General features: G+C 39.1%; 1 pseudogene; it reads left to right on the top strand.

Annotated features, from left to right (window-relative positions):
• Positions 1 to 2,350: 2,350 nt before the first annotated feature.
• On the top strand, positions 2,351 to 3,096 carry LOC132484292 (serine/arginine-rich splicing factor 7-like; annotated as a pseudogene).
• The last annotated feature ends 276 nt before the right edge of the window (positions 3,097 to 3,372 follow it).

The following is a 3,372-nucleotide window of genomic DNA, read 5'->3' as shown; positions in this document are numbered from 1 at the left end:
GTGGTCTTCTGTAATTTTTAACAATATACATAGATATCATCTTCATATACCCTGCCACGTTTTATGTGCTATACCAGAGTGTCCACCAGGATGCTTCTATTGCTGCCATTCATCCTAGGAGACCAGACAGGTTTCACTTGGCTACTATTCAAGGATGGCAGTCAATACACTGATTCCTTTCTATAGAGGCACAGTCCTGTCAGCCCTGACCTACCTTTCCCATCCCCACCCACTGCTAGTAGATATTCATGGAGAAAGGTACAGAAAGAATGACATGCTCTCTCAGCCCTCAACATGTCACCCTACTACATCAACTTTTTAAAGAACTGGCACTTGATTTCTTTCCTTTCAACAAATAGGTTTGCAGATAGTAATAAAGTCCTTAAAATATAAATATACATCCTATTGCAAACAGCCTGGGGCAAACTATAACTTGTTTGTAATAGGAAGTAATCCCTTGAAACTTTCATAAAGAAATCCATACTAGATCAGAATAGAGAGAATGATCTTAACAATACCAGTTAAAAATCATTGTTTCCTTACTCAGAAAATGAAATAGATTTGAGAATTTTCTAAATATCACACACACACACATAGTACTCTAAACTGTAAGCATTTCACATTACATGGTAATAATCCATTCAGTTTCAGTAAATCTTTTTATCATCTTCATAAAGTGGTAAGTTAAAAAAAAATCATTGGTTTAGGTGGAATTTCTCTGTCCATTAACATCAAACTTTTGTACCTAAAGTTGGGAAAACCAGGGAAACAAATTGTATTACAGAATAATGTCTTCAAGAGGTTAAATTCCACCTGGTTCAACATAATAGCGGAATACATTCCATGGTTATAATAGTCTATTTTAAGCTGGAGAGCTTAATTATGACTGGCAGATGAGTTTTTCCCCTGAAGCAAGTATATTTGTAAAACTATTAAAAATGCTAGGGAAGGTAAACAGCTATCTAAATTTGCATCTCATTTGATAAATATTAAATGCTTTGGAAAGACGGGATGAACCTGCACTAAGACCTAATTGATCTTGATTAAACCCATCAAAGTCTTTGCCATTGATAAAATTGATTTCAGGAGTTAGGACAAGGACCAGTACATAAAATACTCTGGTAAGATTCTCTAAACAACAATTAGTTTCTTTTCAACCCCTCTGATATCTGCTGTATTATAAACTCAACACGAGAATTAGAAGTAAAGAAAACAGGAACTAATTAAGTGAAAATAAGCATAAATAATTTATAAAGAAACCATTGGGGGGGGACTTCCCTAGTGGCACAGTGGTTGGGAATCCACCTGCCAATGCAGGTGACATAGGGTCGATCCTGGGTCCGAGAAGATCCCACATGCCATGGAGTAACTAAGTCCGTGTGCCACAACTACTGAGCCTGTGCTCTAGAGCCCGTGAGCCACAACTACTGAGCCCATGAGCCACAACTACTGAAGACCGCATGCCTAGAGCCTGTGCTCTGCAACAAGAGAAGCCACTGCAGTGAGAAGCCCACTCACTGCAAGGAAGGGTAGCCCCCGCTCGCCACAACTAGAGAAAGCCCACATGCAGCAATGAAGACCCAATGCAATCAAAAATAAATAAATAAATTACTTAACTAATTAATTTAAAAAAAGAAACCATTGGGGTTGGAGTGGCTGAAGTGTATCATGGATATGGTGTGTACAACTGGATTTTCTTTATTTATTAGAGTTTTCATAGCTTTTACAAGGAAACAAAATGTTACAATTTAGAAGGGGAAATACCTAGGAAAAATTCGTATAGTGTTCTATTCTCTATATTTTCATAATGATCTATTTTCTACATTTTCAGATATTTTCCAGAAATAAATGACAACCAAAACAACAAAACACACTTACCAAACTTCAGTGTTCCTTACATTGTAGACACTGATGATAAACAGGGAAAGTAGAAACATATTAGAAGACAATATCTAACACAGAAAGTAAGCAAACAAAGCAGTGTTCTTGAAATATTGCATGCTTCTCTCACATTTTTTTCTTTATTCAAAATTTCTGTGCCCTGAGAAACTCTTATAAAATTCATCACATTATTTTTTTGATGGCGGCAGTGGAACAGCAATCAGGTGATCACATTCTGACAGACTTCAGTAACACACAAATAGCATTAACACACAACCCTTGGTCTAAGGCAGTTGACTATGATATACCAGACAACACTAATCAATCAGAGTTTGAGTTCCCTTTATTCTGACAAGGCTTCCTAATATAAGCCATCAAAAGTAGTTTAAAACTTGGTAGTCTTGAGTGCCACCAGGACCGTTGGCGAATGTGGCTGCGTTGTAGGTTTTGTAGTAATGGATCGCTGGGCGCTGCGAGCTGAAAGAGCCGAGCTTGCAGGCCAGTCATCATGTCACGTTACAGGCGGTACGGAGGAGAAACCAAGGCGTATGTTGGGAACTGGTGCTGGCAAAGGAGAGTTAGAAAGGGCTTTCAGTTATTATGGTCCCTTAAGAACTGTGTGGATTGCCAGAAATCCTCAGGGATTTGACTTTGTGGAATTTGAAGATCCTAGAGATGCAGAAGATGCAGTGCGAAGCCTGGATGGGAAAGTGATTTGTGGTTCCCGAGTGAGAGTTGAACTCTCAACAGGCATGCCTTGGAGATCTCGTTTTGATAGACCACCTGCCCGACGTCCCTTTGATCCCAATGATAGATGCTATGAGTGTGGCGAAAAGGGTCATTAGCTTATGACTGTCATCGCTATAGCTGCCGAAGAAGAAGCAGGTCACAGTCTAGATCACATTCAAGATCCAGAGGTAGGCGATACTCTTGCTCTCGCAGCAGGAGCAGGGGAAGGAGGTCAAGATCAGCGTCTCCTTGGCAATCAAGATCAGTGTCTCTTCATAGATCAAGATCAGCTTCATTCAGACGGTCTAGGTCTGGTTCTGTAAAAGGATCAAGGTACTTCCAATCCTGGTCCAGGTCGAGATCAAGATCCAGGTCTCTTTCGCAACCAAGAAGCAGCCGATCGAAGTCCAGATCTCCATCTCCAAAAAGAGGTCATTCCCCATCAGGAATCCGTGAAGAAGTGCAAGTCCTGAAAGAGTGGACTGAAGTTCTCAAGTTCACCTTTTAGGGAAAAGTTATTTTGTTTACATTATTATAAGGGATTTGTGATGTCTGTAAAGTGTAACTTAGGGAAGGGTAATTTAACCATCTAATCAAAACGGATCTGGACTATTACTCTGTAAATTCACAGCAGTAAGGTAATATAAATTTTTGTTGAATGTATTAACATCCTATGGTCTGAAAATGTGGGGTTTTATTTGGCACATTTAAAATAAAATGTTTCTAATTAGATTTTTGATTTTGTTCAGTATTAATGCTCCT

This window comes from Mesoplodon densirostris, chromosome 1 (assembly GCF_025265405.1).
Source record: "Mesoplodon densirostris isolate mMesDen1 chromosome 1, mMesDen1 primary haplotype, whole genome shotgun sequence".
NCBI lineage: Eukaryota > Metazoa > Chordata > Mammalia > Artiodactyla > Ziphiidae > Mesoplodon > Mesoplodon densirostris.
The sequence above is the reverse complement of the archived record's forward strand: the minus strand, read 5'-3'. Positions and strand labels throughout refer to the sequence as shown.